Source organism: Amia ocellicauda, assembly GCF_036373705.1.
Source record: "Amia ocellicauda isolate fAmiCal2 chromosome 11 unlocalized genomic scaffold, fAmiCal2.hap1 SUPER_11_unloc_2, whole genome shotgun sequence".
NCBI classification, from domain to species: Eukaryota; Metazoa; Chordata; class Actinopteri; order Amiiformes; family Amiidae; genus Amia; species Amia ocellicauda.
Window position 1 is genome coordinate 455021 of NW_027102660.1, and position 17162 is coordinate 472182.

General features: G+C 43.8%; 2 non-coding genes across 2 annotated transcripts; both read right to left on the minus strand.

The window, feature by feature from the left end:
* Positions 1 to 7454: 7454 nt before the first annotated feature.
* trnav-aac (transfer RNA valine (anticodon AAC)) lies at positions 7455 to 7527 on the minus strand. The gene has a single exon. It is a non-coding gene; the product is annotated as a tRNA-Val (tRNA).
* A 599-nt stretch (positions 7528 to 8126) lies between these two features.
* trnav-aac (transfer RNA valine (anticodon AAC)) lies at positions 8127 to 8199 on the minus strand. The gene has a single exon. It is a non-coding gene; the product is annotated as a tRNA-Val (tRNA).
* Between the last annotated feature and the right edge of the window lie 8963 nt (positions 8200 to 17162).

Consider the following 17162-nt stretch of genomic DNA (forward strand, 5'->3'; position numbering starts at 1 on the left):
TGAAAGCTTTTTCCACTTCACTGTTGTCACCGGCCTGCTCCATCAGGTCATCAAGGATCACTAGGTTAGTATTACCGGGCGGGAACAAGTCATCGCCACACAACGAGGCGGGGAGACCTTGCACAAATTTCAGATTATTTTTTTTCCAAGCCAAATCATCGTAGAGAGGTTGCCAGCAAGAGAAACACCACACTATGTTGTCAAGAGCTTGGGACACGGTTGCGTCCACATCTTCTATGATGTTCTTTATAAGATAGCTCTTCCCCGAATTGGAGGGACCGGCTATAATACAGGAGAAAGGGTGTTGAAGTCTGTTTTCAAAACCACCGCTAATATCCATAAGGCAGAGTGGTATAATCAGTCTTCAACACTCTTTTATTGTACACCACCCTGAACCGTTTGTTTAGTGATCTATTTTCCAACGTGTACCCCTTTTTATTGCGATAGATCTGATTTCCGGCTGTAATAATCTCACGAGGAGGCGCGTCTTTCTCGGTTACAAAACTTTCTACCAGGGTCGTCAGAGACTTGATGTTAATGAGCTTGTTGTTACAATGGTTCAGAGTGAAACCCTTAACTTTCATACAGGTCTTACCCGCAGCCGTTCTGTATGCGTAAGTCTTAGGACCCCCTGAAACAAACTCCACTATGTGGTCCTGAGGATCTAGTTCGCTCGTTAACTCCCCAAGGTAGTCCCCGAGGGGAGGGACCCAATCCCCTGGCCTGGTGACAAAGATTACAGAGTCAGTATCATGATAGAGCGTGCGTTCCTGCAACTGATCCATTAAGTTGTACAGTTCAAGCCGGGCGTAAGCCGAGGTAAAAACCGCTATGAAAACATTAACGTTCCCCTGTTTGGTGGGGAAATCTTTAGGGGCCCTCCACTGGACCTGTGCCACGTGGTCATTTAAGAATTGAAAGTGTGATACTGCATGTTGTTTGGAAAACATAAATTCTATAAACTGTTCAGGGGTTTTAATCAAGGTTGTGTTTAGACGGTAATTTCTTTCCCCAAACTTACCCCACAGACTGTTTAAAATCAGTTTGGACATTTGTCTCTTGGCGGGGTTTACAGTTATGTTCCCCAGCTCTAGACGGATCCCTTCCTTTTCAAAATATTGCTAAACGTATCGCTCTTTGGCCGCGGAGTCAACACACCATGAGGGATAGCCCGATGCCTCCTGTTTCCCTTTCAGATGGGTCATAATGTAATCAGCAAAAAGAGTATCAGATTTTTCAGAAAAATGCCAAACCTCATACACCTTACCGACTCTGTAACCTTTCTCCACCGCCTTGTCAAGCTCAATGCTACACCAGACACCCGTCAGCGCTCTCTCTTCATCACTGTGCAGACAAGAGGTAGTTTGATTTTCAGTTTCCACACACGTTCTACACAGAGGGAACATCAATTTTCCCGAACACCTGTAAGGCAACACGGGTAAGAACAGCTCGCGAGGAGGGTACATGGTGACTTTGATCAAACCAAAGTAATGTCCGATTTCGAGTAAGTCACGTTAAACAATGGTTGGACGCCCCACCGGGTACATTTTGGTCTTGTTGACATAAGGGTACAGACTGGTGAAATCATAGTAATCTACTCTCTCACCCTCCTTTACCTCATAATGTAAACAGAGGGCGTTGGTACGACCCCCAAATAACACATCCCGGGGCTCAAGACGTTCAGGAAAGTCCAAGGTTTCCATAAACCGTTGTACCCCCGCTTCCTGTTGCTTCAGGGTCGTGTTCCCAAATCACCAGCACGTTCAAACCATAGGTGTTTTTTAAAGTTTCAATTCGTTCCTGGAAATCATAGTACATATCACTGCAGAGTTTTTGTGTTACGGGGTTAAAGGTGTTTGGGTCGAAGCACTGAGGACAGCCATGGTAAATACAACCTGCAAACTCATAAGCGGTACGCCGCCCGGACACGTCGCTAAAACCGTCTAAGTAGTAAGGCCCCATTTTGACTTCCCCTTGATTTAAAGCATGTCTGATGAAGATGTTATCCCGGGCACTCAGGTATTCCAGCCACTGTATGGAGACAGTCGAAAAGTTCTTTTGTCTAGCACGATAGTTGTCAGAAGTGGTGACCGCTATAGTGTTTTTCTGCAAGAAATCGGACCGATACATTTTCATGCAGAGAGACGCTATGGTCACACTTTGCAAAGGGTCGAGACCCGATGTGTTGATAACCTCGGCGCGGAAACGCACACAGGCTTCTTTAAGGATCACCACATCATTTTTACAATAAGCAGCCATCTCTTCTCGGTCATCAAAAACACCTCCCTTAACCGTATTGTACCATTTAAAGAATTCCTCCCTCTCATGAGACATCATAGTATCAACCCCATAATAAGTGGCGGGCAGGTAGGACCCTCGATAATTTTGAGTGTCCATAGTATTAAAAAAATGGCAGAACCAACCTTTCTTCTGAGCTTCAAAACCCAGAGCCTTAGGCAAAGCGCTCAATTTCATGGGGATGAAATTTAACGAGTCTATGTAACGTTAGTTGAAAGCTTCGTCGGTGAAACACATGATCTTGCTACCCTGAGCTATTATTTTTGGGGTCACCCCATTTTCCACCAGATACTTCATCAAAATGTAAGAATCATAACCCTTAGCATTGTGGGCAATAAATGTGTAATTGAGGTATTTTGGACCGCGATACCGCGTAAAGAAATCCCTGACACAACTCTCACCGCTAGCTGACCACTCACGATCCAACATGTCAATACAGAGTATATAATTAGCAACGTGGACCCCGTTTTCTTGCCGGCATTCAAAAGCAAAAAAGACATACCGGTTGTGCGGCGGCTCCTTTTTAACCGGCTGAATAAAGCACTGGTGTTCGGACCCCGGGGTTAAATCAGCATTACAGATCCTGCATCTCGGCTCCAGACATTTGTGTGGTTTAACCTCATGAAAACGGTACTGGAGGCAACACTGCGGGCAATATTTAGTTTGATCACAATAACTCCGTTTTTTAACCCCCTCAGCAGCGGCCCTCTGTACCTTATGCTCGGAAAAACAGAACGCTGAGAGACAAATCCTTAAGCAATCTTTACATCGGATGGTAGGGGCCAAACCCTTACGACATTGCGGATTGAAACAGACGTTACAGTAACCGTCACATCGGTGCTTAAGCTTATCATTGAAGGCCTTATAACACCAATGACAAACATACGAACAACCCAAAAAAGCCGTCAAACTCTTTATTCCAAAGTAATGACTATCACTTAGGAAGAGAAACAGTGTCTGTGTATGGGTTTCAGGATGTGTCTGAAATTTCACAAATACTTCCTTTACCTCACAACGGTACCACACAACAATTTTTAAAGACAACAACTCCTCAAACTTGGTGATGTCTGAAAAGGCAACCATCTGTTGAGAGTTTAAGCCGGCCCTCTGATGAAGCATTAAAGCTTCTTGCAGAGCTTGGGGTTCAGGCATGTCGGGGGTGAGTAGTTTTATTAAACTGTAAGCAAAACAGAGCTTATTGTCCCCACTGGAACTCACCACTAATTGCCTGAGCTTGGTCCTAATTATGTCGTTCTTCAAGCATTTCGACAGTCTTCTAAGCGCCCCACCCTCAGGGTTACGAACCACATTCATTACCAGAGACAGACTTTCATCAGCTATGATGGCTGCGTTACTTTGCAATATCGCTTCGATTTTAGCCAGACGTCTAAATTATCTCCACTCAGCATTACAGATAGGTTGCTAAACAAATCATCCCCTCTGAGTTCTAACTGTACAACATCTCGAGGTCTGACCCTTTCAGCAACCTGTTCAAGCATTTTCTGCAAGGCCTCGTGTATGTTGACAAATATTTCTGCATAATTGTCACAATTTAAAAGTTCTGCAAAATTAAAACGCTGAATCATTTCAAAATTGTTATAGGCCGGTCTATCTATAATCACGGGATCACTGGTACTCTTGGACACATCATCATTTTGAACAAAGCCTTCACCCCCTACATTCTCACAGAGCATGTCCTCCACAGCCTTATCAGTCTCAGAACCCTCCACATTCAGAACACCCCCACTGCTGACATCTACAAAACCCCCTTTTTGAGGAGGCTCATTTAAAGCCTGTAAAAGTCCTTCAAAGATATCCAACCGGTTAATGTCAAGACCCTCCTCTATAGTGATGGCTGCTTCTGCCGCCATCCTGTGTTCTAATTGTCTCAAATCATTTATAATAGGGGCAGAATTTGGTCGGGGTAGCTCCTCCAAAGCCTCCACCATTTCAAACAAATCGGGGTGAACTAGGGGGTGAACCTCTATAAGCGCTACCGGTGGGAGGTGGTTATTTAGATCATTGAACATCTGTAACAGGTCGGGGTTCACCGGTAAGTCTGTTAATTCACATTCTATCGGTGGTAATTGGGGGTTATTTAAATAATTTATCATTTGTAATAGTTCCAGGTTCATTGGGACATCAGAGGAGTTCACAACAGGGCCGGGGATGTTCTCTCGGGAAGGTCTTTTTGGGGCCCTAGCTTGTTCATAATCCTTTAGTTTGTGAGTTCTTTTACCAAGTCAGGACATTTTTTAATTTATTTTTTATTTTTCCAACAACCCACAATAGTAAGGCGTTTTGTGTCTATTAAAACATTAAATACGGTACAATTCGTTAGTAAGGGTATTAATAAGGATGTTTTGGCTCTCTATCACCAGGTTTTGCCCCACTAACACATGTCTTTGATTTTGTAACAAAGTATGTAGCAACTCATGCCGACCTTCAGGATGTAGCTCCGGGGGCTGGTGGCCTGGCTCAGCTTCAAAGGATGGTCGCTCCGGTAAATCTCGGTCGAAGGAGGCAGGGAGCGAGCGTACACTCATGGACGGAGACCAAGAAGGCCTTTGCGGTGACACCCTGGCCAAGCGCGGGGTACTGTTCCGCGTTTCTGTAGCCAAGAAACGGGTCTGGGGGGACGATGTTGAAACCAGGCCGTCGTTGGGTGGTGTGTCAGCCCTGACTGACGGCGACCCCTGAGGTTGTTGGATGCCTGTATTTGTTCCGCCCGACAATGCGGCGGGCTGAATCTGGGGTGTTGAATTACCCCCAGAAGGCTGTGGCCTGAGTAGATGTTGGGGGGTCTCCAAGACCACCGTGGGGGATCCTCTCGGTGATCTCACCGGGAAAGATGTTTGATCCCACTTAGACGGGGTAATTGTCCTCAATAGCTCATTCACAGAATGACTATCCCAAGAGTCTTGGGAAGAATAAAAATATACATTACATTTACATCTTTAAACGGCGACAGAAATCAAACTTAAAACAACATGTCCAGGACATTCAAAACCTTTAGCTTTTTTAGACCTTTGAAAATAGCCTTAGACATTCACTACAACGCCTTATTATTTACAGACAATATATTTATTAGGACTTGATAATAAATTTAAAACAGAGAAGCCGCTGTAAATAAACTGTTTCTTAAATGTTTCTTTAAAAACTGTAATATTGTTAATAAAACACACACACACACAACAACATTTCATTTTTAAACGAACCTTCCAAGTGTAAACGCTTCCTGATCCCGGGACTTCCTGTTTCACAAACGTTTTCACGATCTGTTTAAATATTAAATACAATGAACACCTTCAAGCCTTTTCCTACAACCACTTTAAAACAGAAGTATAATAGCGGGAGATAAGCCAAACAACTTACTAAACCCTTTCGGACGGCTTTACTTCCTAACCAGACGGTACGGCAATCGGTCATTTCTAAACACGTTCCCCAGAAACAAGCCTAGACCTGTCCGGACTTCTAAAGATCTTTCCCAGAACCCCCCGCCCTACAGGAAACGGTCACCCATCGCTTAAATATTAGCCCTCAACGGGCAAACAAAGCCCTTTTAAAAACATTAAAGTTTGAAAGATCTTACTTACCTCCACAGAATAATCGTTTCTTATGTTTTTCGGCTGGTTTAGCTTTTTGCACCGCTGTGAAGGTAAGAGACATGTTTAACCTTTAACCACACCGCTTTATAAAAAGCTTTAACCTCTTACAGGCTGCAGATATATACTCACAGCTATCAGATACCGGGGCTGACGGCCTTTCAGATTCTTGAAAGGTTACGGTTCTCGAAGGTAAAACGAAACAAGCCCTCGATGTGGAAGGCCTTTCGTTGTCTCGAACCACGTTTCTTAATACTGTTAGACAGGATAATTTTTTTAAATTAACAAAACTGGACTCAAACATCTTACAGAAACGTTATACAAACAAACAGGGGTTTAGTTCTTACCCGGTCGGCAGACAGCCTGTCTAGGGACAACCACTTCTCTTGGTCGATCCTCGGAGACATTAATCACAGGCCTTTCGATAGTTTCTGTGTAATTAAAAAACCACACACACCCATGCATAAGAACCCATGAGCGCAAACACAAAAATCTTACCGTCGTTGTTCCAGATGATCTCCTCAGCGTTGGGAATGAACTCCTGTTGACTGGCTGAAAAATAATTTTACAGAACTTAAAACAGATGTTATAGCCTTATTTACAATACATGCACACAACACGCTCTGAGTCAATGAAAATAATCTGAAGACTTGCCTAAAAACTCGTTTAAATCGAATCGCTGATGTTGTTTGACATTGTTGATCTTTAGTCTTAAATCGAAAGGTCAGTGTGAGTCTGTCGAGCTGAAGACCAGACCTTCATACTTATACTGATGGCCACATGCCGGATCTGCTTGTAAGGCATTGTTCTGGTCTGGCCTTTGTGCCACCCTGTTACCAATTAACATATCAAAACCAACCAATAAAATGACACTGCATCAAATTTCAAATAGAAACCAAGATGGAGACGATCTCTCTCCTCTCTACTCTAAACTTTTATTAGAACCTTTTGGTCTCTCAAAAAAACATTTTTAAGCATCAAGACCTATAGTCAACAACCACTAAGAATATTTCAGGCCTTTATAAGCGCTAAAAAACAACCTGAGCCTAGAAAATAACTATAAAGATCAAAAATAACTAGCGCTTTTACAGTGATTTTTTTATTTATTTTTTATAGCGATGCTTTGTTTGGTATTAAACAAGTCACAAACTACTCAGAACAGCGTTTATCCCCGCAAAAGAGATATTTGGGTTTATTTTACAAAGCTTATAAATTATATAGGTTAAAAGTATTCTGAATGTTTTGATATCACACGCCATACCTACTGTTGTCTTCTACACCTTACGGTAGCAACAAATCTAACTACTGCTTTACTTTAACAATAATAATGACGGCGACCACGATGACAACAAGAACAACAACAACAACAACATCATCATCATCATCATCATCAGATTTTAATTAAAAGTGGCTACACCAGCGTTTACAATTTCAACCTGTCGACGGACGGACGCTCTGAGTGCATCGATTGCGGGCACTCCAATGAAGAAAAGACACCCACCGCCTCCGGGGAACCACGAGGGCAAGCATGACGAAAAGGGCACAGTAGGCTGTTTCCGCCCGGTTTCGAACCGGGGACCTTTCGCGCGTTGGGCGAACGTGATAACCGCTACACTACGGAAACTGACACCGCTGCCTCTTGCTTCAAATGGTTACCGTTAAAGCCTGCTGGTAAAACGGGCTCAGGTGTTTCAGGTCGGCTAGGCTGTGAGATGTCGTCTGAAGTGCGGCGAAAGGATGCCATTTTCACTGACCTGTTTGGCATTGCTAAAGGGCACATCAGGACACTTTGGAAACTCTTTCAAAGGAAGAACGCCCTGAGCTATGACAAGACTTACACTTACCCCAACAAGGTGATGCTCAATGGCTTGTTCAAACAGCTGCTGCTTGTCTTGTGCCACCATCAGACAATCACAGAGCTATTGTGCCTTCTGCACCTTACGGTAGCAACAAATCTAACTACTGCTTTACTTTAACAATAATAATGACGGCGACCACGATGACAACAAGAACAACAACAAGAACAACAACAACAACATCATCATCATCATCATCATCAGATTTTAATTAAAAGTGGCTACACCAGCGTTTACAATTTCAACCTGTCGACGGACGGACGCTCTGAGAGCACCGATTTCGGGCACTCCAATGAAGAAAAGCTACCCACCGCCTCCGGGGAACCACAAGGGCAAACAGGATGAAATGGACCGGCCCACAGCAGGCTGTTTCCGCCCGGTTTCGAACCGGGGACCTTTCGCGTGTTAGGCGAACGTGATAACCGCTACACTACGGAAACTGACACCGCCACGTCTTGCTTCAAACGGTTACCGTTGAAGCCTGCTGGTAAAACGGGCTCACGCATTTCAGGTCGGCTAGACTGTGAGATGGCGTCTGAAGTGCCGCGAAAGGATGCCATTTTCACAGACCTGTTTGGCATTGCTAAAGGGCACATCAGGACACTTTGGAAACTCTTTCAAAGGCAGGTCGCCCTGCGCTTTAAAAGGGATCCCAGCTATGTTGGAGTGGAGCTTTTTGCTTTAAGAGAGAAGGAGGGTACGTTGGAACCTTTTGAGACGGTAATTGAATACTCTTATGAGGACTGGTTGAAGGTGATGGCCTGGAGAGATCTGGGGCTTGTGGATAAGACTCTAGAAGGCTTGCAAGAGGGTCCAAGAGAATGCGAAATGGAGTCTCCGACTCAGGGTTTTGAAAGGTGTGAATGGGAAAGCTTGCAGAACTACGGTAGAGTGGTGAAGAGTCTATCTCAAACTACAGATCGTAAGGTTTTGTTTAGCAGTACCCTGATTACAAACCCTATTGAAGGGGGTGTGGAGGATCCAGAAAAACAGGTTACTGAAATTATGTTTGACGCCGTGGACTGGCCGTTCTTGAAAGAGGTCATAAACTGTATAAATGATGGTTTTGACATCTTGACCAAATGTTCGCAACTGGATTTGGTTAGAAGGAGAATATGCTGGATTATGGATTATATATCCCCCTTGAATGACGACGACGATGATAAAACCGACGACGTGTGGGGTTTTGGAGGGGGGTCTGACGGCTCAGGGGCTACTCTCTTCTAAGAGGGCGGTGTGTCGTGACGTAGTGAAGAGATAGGATAAAAGGCGCAACAATTCATTCATGGTTTAAAATTAAAGAGAATGTCTTACCCGAAAGCTGCGGACGTCGACAGGCTCTACAGGCCTCTTCAAACCCGGGATCACCCCTGGTTCTATTCCCCAGATTTTGTATACACTCTGGAACCCTCTGACTGCGGTTACCCTCCAAGACCTCAGACCCCGGTCCCTCAGGACGAAACAACATGCGGTGCGATGGATGTCCAAATGAGTCTCGGGGATCCCCAGCCTCTGGAGCTCATGGAGGGCCTCGATTTTGCCGAACTGTCTACCGTCTGTGCGTCTCAGGAGGGGGTCAGTCCAATGGATGTAGAAACACCCCACAAACCACCAGGCGACCCAATGAGCATCGGACTGTCCCAGGGGCGTGATGAAGACGCAGGATTTGTGCCCGGGGTATGTGACCAAGTAAGCAGAGTGGTTAAAAGCACCCTGGTGTATATTCTGAGTGCTCTCATCGACCGAGCTCTGAAAGAAGTCTGTCGGGGGTGTGAAGTGAATCACCCCAGTCAGTTGAGACACAGTTGTTTGTTTGAACCAGACCGTTACTATTTCCTGTTCTATTTCAACGTGTTTTACAGAAGACTGAACAAACCGTGGCTGAAACCGGCACTAATCAAGGCGCTGTCTTACTCCCACATACATGTCACTGCGGGACAAGTCCAGAAAATCATAGATGAGATTTTGCTGGAGCTGAAAAAGGAGCTGTTTATAATAGAGAAACTTGGGCAGCTGGTCAATGACCTGGATGAGCCGAGTAGAAAAACCGCTGGCAAGCTAAAAGCTTATTTCTTCAGTAAAGAAGTTAAAGCTGGGGGCAGCGACGAGGAATTCGACATCTACGCCACTGATTCAGACTCTGACCTGAACTAAGGGACTTTGAACATGGGGAATGTTCTGGACTGCTTCTGCAACTGGTTCTGTCATCAACACTCTGTAGCTAACCTGAGAGCGCTATTACACCATGTGCTTGACAGAAAAGTAGCCAACGCGAGCCTTTTCTCTACAGATTTAACCATCGATGAGGATCAACTTTCAAACCTGGAAAAGTGAATGGCTGCTGTAACAAAGACCGGGGGGTACGAACACTGGGATGAAGCGCTCAAGGGGGCCAAGAATGATATTAGGCCATATCATCAACATCTGTATGACCTTTTGCTGAGCATGTTTAATACACCTCTGTTTACTTTTAAAATAGGTCATATTGTTGTTTTATTTACATATGTAACTGAGGTGTGTGCCTACAAGATAAAGAAACAGGTATATTTGTTGATATAGATCAAGTAACCAATCATCTGATTTCTTTTTGTCTGGACCGTAGAAAAAATTGTTGTGTATGTTATACTTTTCTCAAATGTCTAAAAAGGGGTATCTGCTCTCCTGAAGTTGAATAAAAAACCTTGTATAAAAACTTTGCGCATAGTGTGGGTCTGTTTGGTTATTTGACAGAATGACTCGGCAAGCTCCCCAAATGCAGGAACTATACTACAAACCAGCCAAGATTGGGGGTTTGGCGGGTAAGAAGGGTTTTCAAAGAGGACTCGCTGAGGCCGGAGTGAAGGTTAATGATGTGGTTGTTTCAGAATGGTTACGGGAACAAGACGCCTATACCTTACATAAACCTCTCAGGATTAACTTTAAAAGAAACCGCGTATATGCAACTGACATAGATTCACAATGGCAAATGGATCTAGTCGATATGTCAAATTTATCAAAACATAACAATGGTCACAAATTGATGTTGATGTGTATCGATGTGTTATCAAAATATGCCTGGGCTCGCATTCTACATAAAAAAACAGGTCGGGCGGTGACAAGGGCCTTTGAGGATATATTGTCCCAGGGTCGATGTCCTAAAAAACTGCAGACTGATAAAGGAAAAGAGTTTCTCAACAGAGAATTTCAGAATCTACTGAAGAGACACAAAATACATCATTTCACCACCGGTAATGAGCTTAAGGCATTGGTAGTGGAGAGGTTTAACCGCACCATGAAGACCAAAATCTGGAGATATTTTACAGCGGTCAACACGTTCAAGTATTTTGATAAAGTTCAGGATTTTATCGATGCTTACAACCAAGGGTATCACACCAGTATTAAAATGAAGCCTATAGATGTTGATCAAAGTAATTCTTTTAAGGTCTATAAAGAATTATACGGACCATTTATTAAGAAGGGAAAAACTACTTATAAGTTCAACATCGGTGATGTGGTTCGCGTTTCAAAGCTAAGGAGTACTTTTGCCAAAGGTTATGAACAAACATTTTCTGACGAATATTTTACAGTTACCGAACAGTTGGCTTGAGACCCCCCCGTGTACCGGTTAAAAGACTATGACGGGGAGGATATAGAAGGAACGTTTTACGAAGCCGAGTTACAAAAAATGATTGTGGGTAAAGACAGTGTATACAGAGTTGAAAAGATATTAGCTGAAAAAACCCAGAACCGGAAAAAATACGTGTTGGTGAAATGGCTTGGATGGCCTGAAAAGTTCAATAGTTGGGTCCCGGAACAACAGGTTTGCGATATTCAATCCTTATAACAACATGCCCGTGGGTAGGTTGGGGGCATTACTTTCGGTACTCAAGATGGAATCAGGAGGCTTCTACGTGACTCTACCCAGTAACGCCTCTCTCGATATATACCCTAAAAATGAAATATCCAGTTACACGGTACAATTTGGAAAATCTATAGATCTAAGGGGGTCGTGGGAAGTGGGGTTGGCGGAAATACAGTATCCTTACACTTGGGCTGTTTTACAAGATAAGGATGCCACCTTCGCCATTTTTGATGATGTTAAAAAGAGTCAATGGACATTCACGATACAAGGAGGTTATTATGACAATGTGGATAAAATATTAGATGAGATGCATAAACAGTTCTCAGAAGGCACCCCCAACATCAAGCTATATTACAACCCTATTAAAAACAGAGTGTACAAGGTGTCAAAACCAGGTATTAGCATTCAAACCAGCGGCCAACTGGGGCGTATATTAGGGTTCTATTCTGACACAGAGAGCAGGTTCTCAGAAGTGGTGGGGCGGCTTTTACACTCTTTATGTGTATACGGATATCATAACCCACCAGAGGGTCGGGGATAGTTATGTCCCCCTTTTGAGAAATGTACTTATTAAAGGTAAAAGCAATGACATGGTCACAATTACTTATGACAAGCCACACTACGTACCAGTCTCAAAGACCCACTTTGACAACATCACGATCGAAGTCAAATCGGATCAGAATATCAACGTACCCTTCCGCTTCGGTAAAGTTATTGTCAAACTACATTTTCGACCCCTGAAACAGTGTGTACATTATTAAAATGGCTACCTCGAGGGGTTATGTAGATCCTAGCGCCTATGTGGATTATTACAAGATGCAAGCCGGGAACGGCTTGCCCGGTATTGTAGGAGCCCCCACAATGTATGGCGCCGGTCTAGGAGGACTCTTTCGTGGTCTCTTTAGAATGGCCGTACCCCTGCTTAAGAGAGGCTTTGCTATAGCCAGACCCCACTTGAAATCAGCGGCTAAAAATATTGTTAGTGACGTGTTCACCAATGTTATGAACCGGGCAGCTAGCCATGAGCATCAGGAGGGTTCGGGTCTCATGGTAATGGCGAGGAGGGGGGGTAAAAGAAGAAACAGCATGTGTCCACCAGGGGGCGACGAAGATCCGTGGCTAACAAAAAACGAAGAATCTCTCATTCTCCAACATATCGTGGAAATTTCAGACACGGCCCCTCTGGAGTTTTTTATAGCTGGCAATGGCGAGGATTATATTGATTTGAATAACACATTTATTTTAATGAACTGTAAAGTGACTGATGAGGATGGCGATGCAATCGAGAAGACGGCCAACGCTGGGGTCATCAATTACCCGGTGGCCACCATGTTTTCACAGGTGGATGTGACCCTGGGAGATCGGCTCATTAGTCAAAGCAGCAATACTTACCCCTATAGAGCCATGATGGAGTGTATCCTTAATTATAGTGAGGAGACCCTGAGCAAACAGTTCAGCCCCGGCCTTTTCTTCAAAGACATCCCGGAAGCTATGGACGACAAGGATCCAGAGGGACTCAATAAGGGTTTGCAAAAAAGAACGGCCTCTTCAACAGAAGGGAGGACCTTTGAGCTAATGGGGCATATCCATGCAGACATATTTTTCCAAGAAAAACTCATGCTCAACGGGGTAGACATTAAAATTAAAATGATCCGTAGTAAAAGTGCTTTTTGTCTGATGACCCCTGATACTGAAAAATATAAACTGACCATATTATCGGCCTCGCTGTTTGTGAAAAAAGTGTCCGTCTCCCCGGCGGTTAAACTAGGACACGCGCAGGCGTTAATGACGGCAAACGCCAAGTACCCGATTGAAAGAGTCTATATGAAAGTCCACAGTATCCCCGCAGGGACACGGGTGATGAACCAGGAAAATCTGTTTCTAGGACAGCTCCCAAAACAGGTTATTATAGGTCTCGTGGATAATGATGCATTTACCGGGGTTTACAACAAGAACCCCTTTAACTTTAAACATTTTAACGCGGAATTTATAGCGTTGTACGTCGATGGTGTGCAGGTTCCATCCAGACCTTTTCAACCTGACTTTGAAATCGGCAATGCGGTTCGTGAATATGACAGTCTAGTACTGGCTACGGGTCGCCATCTCAAGGATCAAACTCTGCTGATCGATCGCCGGGAATACTGCAGCGGTTACACCCTGTACGGTTTCAACCTGACCCTTGACGAAGAGTGTGGACAACATTTTTCACTGATGAAGACGGGCAATATGCGTTTGGAGATGCGTTTCAAGCAGCCTCTACCACGCACTGTTAATATGGTCGTGTATGCAGTGTTTGACAACATTATTGAGGTGAATCAGAGGAGAAACGTTATGTATGATTATTATTAAAATGAACACCAGAGAGCTCAACCACATCATGAATGCCCTGGCCAGCTCACGGAAACTGTTTCAAGGAGTCTACACCTGCGATCAGCTGACTAAATTTAAGGTCAAGAATTTACCTGCAATGTACATAATCAACACACACCCTAAAAATATGCCCGGAGAACATTGGCTGGCTATTTATCTAAGGGAGGACCACCGTGGTGAATTTTTTGATTCCTATGCAAACCCCCCGGATTTCAGACCTTTCCCTCGGAAGATCAATAACTTTCTGCTCAAGAACTGTCAAGAAACCATTTACAGCGGTCGTCAAGTACAAAGTCTTCAGACCTTCACTTGTGGTCAACACTGTGTGTTTTTCTTATATCATAGATCTAAAGGAAGGTCATACCCCGATATTATGGCCTTGTACAGTGAGGATTTAGGCCAAAATGATAAAAAAGTGGCAGAGTTTGTCAGGACACTGTGGACCCCCCCTTATAACACAATGACTTACGACCCTAGCCAGCCGTGTATACAGATGGGGTGTTCTTGTGAGGATTTTAAAAGATGTCATGCGTGTTAAGGTGAAAAAATAATGAAAACAGCCTTTGAATCATTAGTTTTGTTTTTATTCAACACAATTCTTATACAAAGCAGGGGTTATGGTATAAATAAATGTACAACATTTGAAAAATAAAAAATAAAAATAAAAAAATGTTTGTCGAGACATTATTTACAGGGGAGACAAATAAAAACATGAGATTAATAAGCTTCCCAACGATGGATAGATCCTGAGGATGGTCGCTCAGCACGGTCAGAGTAATGAGATATCGGAGTCAGATCAGGCTCCACCTCTTTACACAGACGGATTTTTTGTCGCGTTTCCTGGTTAGGAACTGTTGATTGGGGCATGTTCAGACAGGCCATCGCCTGTAGGAAAGCATTCCAGCCTACAGGTCGGCGACTATCGGGTACCTTATTAGTGCTAGTGACACTCTTCAACAAATCAAACATGTGTGAACCTTTGATCAGTTGTCCTTTAAAAACAAATTCACCCTGTTCATTCCAAGCCGTTACCCGCGGTTTCTGAACCATTTTGTGCAGGATATATTCTGCATGTCTTTTGCTTCTGGCCGGCATGTTTCTCAAAACATCCGTTACAACATCTCCCTCTGAACTCTCAACAGGTTCGGTCACCGCAACATCTTTATCAACCGTACCCCCCGCATCAGCCCCAGAACCATTTTCTTGAGAGGCCATGGTTAAAGTTAAAATGTTTTGATCTTTTTCACCCTGTCTAACCAGACGGAGGTAGCGCTGTAACGTGTTGGTATACAACTGGGCTTTGGAATACTGATTTAAATCGGCCCTGGCCTGTATAGCTTTCATTTCAGAGTCCAGGTTGTTTTCGGCCGTTTGTCTAATGGGCTCTGGCCCGACAACATTTTTTCTCAGTTTCTCAAGCTGCTCCTGAGGGATCAAAAACATTTTCTGAGCATATTCCATTATTAACCCACTCTGGAAGCTAGAAGACTGGTTAGGAAAGGCACGGCTATGCTCAACAGCGGTCCTATAAAACCCCCGGTTTGATTAATCTTCTTTCTTTTTCTTTTAATAGAATACTTCTTATTAGCGATGATCTTGATAACCGCTTTTTGTTTTTTGAGTTTAGAATGTTGAGAAGGGGTTAGGGGTATATTACCGCGTAAGATGTTAAAAGCTATTTCACACAGGGTCTCGATCAAATCCGAGGGGGCCCCTGCCAGCACAGCTTTCCTATGGCGCGGGCTCCTCTCAAATAACATTTGCAAAAGCGGCAGATTTCTTTTAATCCGAACAGACATTCTTATTTATTTCCTTTTCTTTAGCACATACACTGCCGGCCAATCGGGCGGGCACAAACCTGTTCTGAGGCGAAAGTCTTCTGGGGTTTGTGCTTTTAAGTCCGCAATCAAGTACCCGTAGGGTTTTTTGGTGGCATCCTCAAATGCCTCCAAAGAGAACTTGGTCTGGTTAGGGTACATTTGACGAGCCAAGACGGTGACCTGTAGTTTATCTCTGGGGTTTTTAAAAATAATTATATCATTGGCATATAAATTAATAGTGCGGCTTTTTTTACCTTGAAAAAATAGATTTTGAACTAAATAAATAATACTTAAATTCCTATGATGAGTGTACTTTGTGAAAGCTTTTTCCACTTCACTGTTGTCACCGGCCTGCTCCATCAGGTCATCAAGGATCACTAGGTTAGTTTGACCGGGCGGGAACAAGTCATCACCACACAACGAGGCGGGGAGACCTTGCACAAATTTCAGATTATTTTTTTTCGAAGCCAAATCATCGTAGAGAGGTTGCCAGCAAGAGTAACACCACACTATGTTGTCAAGAGCTTGGGACACGGTTGCGTCCACATCTTCTATGATGTTCTTTATAAGATAGCTCTGCCCCGAATTGGAGGGACCGGCTATAATACAGGAGAAAGGGTGTTGAAGTCTGTTATCAAAACCACCGCTAATATCCATAAGGCAGAGTGGTATAATCAGTCTTCAACACTCTTTTATTGTACACCACTCTGAACCGTTTGTTTAGTGATCTATTTTCCAACGTGTACCCCTTTTTATTGCGATAGATCTGATTTCCGGCTGTAATAATCTCACGAGGAGGCGCGTCTTTCTCGTTACATAACTTTCTACCAGGGTCGTCAGAGACTTGATGTTAATGAGCTTGTTGTTACAATGGTTCAGAGTGAAACCCTTAACTTTCATACAGGTCTTACCCGCAGCCGTTCTGTATGCGTAAGTCTTAGGACCCCCTGAAACAAACTCCACTATGTGGTCCTGAGGATCTAGTTCGCTCGTTAACTCCCCAAGGTAGTCCCCGAGGGGAGGGACCCAATCCCCTGGCCTGGTGACAAAGATTACAGAGTCAGTATCATGATAGAGCGTGCGTTCCTGCAACTGATCCATTAAGTTGTACAGTTCAAGCCGGGCGTAAGCCGTGGTAAAAACCGCTATGAAAACATTAACGTTCCCCTGTTTGGTGGGGAAATCTTTAGGGGCCCTCCACTGGACCTGTGCCACGTGGTCATTTAAGAATTGAAAGTGTGATACTGCATGTTGTTTGGAAAACATAAATTCTATGAACAGTTCAGGGGTTTTAATCAAGGTTGTGTTTAGACGGTAATTTCTTTCCCCAAACTTACCCCACAGACTGTTTAAAATCAGTTTGGACATTTGT